Source organism: Belonocnema kinseyi, chromosome 7 (assembly GCF_010883055.1).
Source record: "Belonocnema kinseyi isolate 2016_QV_RU_SX_M_011 chromosome 7, B_treatae_v1, whole genome shotgun sequence".
NCBI lineage: Eukaryota > Metazoa > Arthropoda > Insecta > Hymenoptera > Cynipidae > Belonocnema > Belonocnema kinseyi.
The window spans coordinates 24,439,066-24,439,865 of NC_046663.1; positions in this window are offsets into that span (position 1 = coordinate 24,439,066).

Sequence of the window (800 nt, forward strand, 5' to 3'; positions counted from 1 at the left end):
AGAAGGTTTTGATACAATCTAGTCCTGGTGCGGAATAGTTCTTCATCCCTCTTAATACTTTTTTTACCTCCTCGGTAGTGATGGGTGGGCATTCTTTATCAAATGCTATGAGGGCAACACATAACTCCTTGAAGCTATTTATATTTTCTGAGTCTTCGTCCAGTCTATGCTGAACTTCGTAGACTTCTCTCCAAAATATTTCGACCTCCTCTGGTTTGGGTAGGTGTTCGACAGTAGCTGGAGGTTCTTGGAAGAGTCGAGATGGGTCAGAGAGAAACTGTTGATTTTCTCTGACCGACCTCTTCCTCCGCTCTAGACTTCTCTTAGCGTCAGATAGTATCCGTATTCTCTCAGCAATATGCTGCCTGGTGGTCAGCAGTTTTGGCTTGTTAAGTGTGTGATAACGGGTCCGGAGTTCGCGCGCGAACTTTCGAACCTTGGCGGTAAAATTCCTGCCAGATGTAATGAAGTCAATCATACACTGAATGCGGGACGCGTACTGTCTTGCCCAGCCTATCTTTATGGAAAGATGATGCATTCGTCTTTTGGTCTTATGATCAACCGTTGGTTTTATTTTACAGTTCGCAACGGCCAAAGCTCTCGCTGCATTATACACACAAGGGGTTCGTCCATCCTTGTAGAGCCCCGCATGCAAGGATAAGGCTGCGTACTCTGAGAGGTCGCCCAGTATCCCAGATTCACCGTTCTAGACACCTCACCCAGGTGCCATTCAGCTTTCGGCACGGTTGTCACACCTCCGCTTGGGGGTTAATTCCTTCGGGACCACCCCTGGACAATTG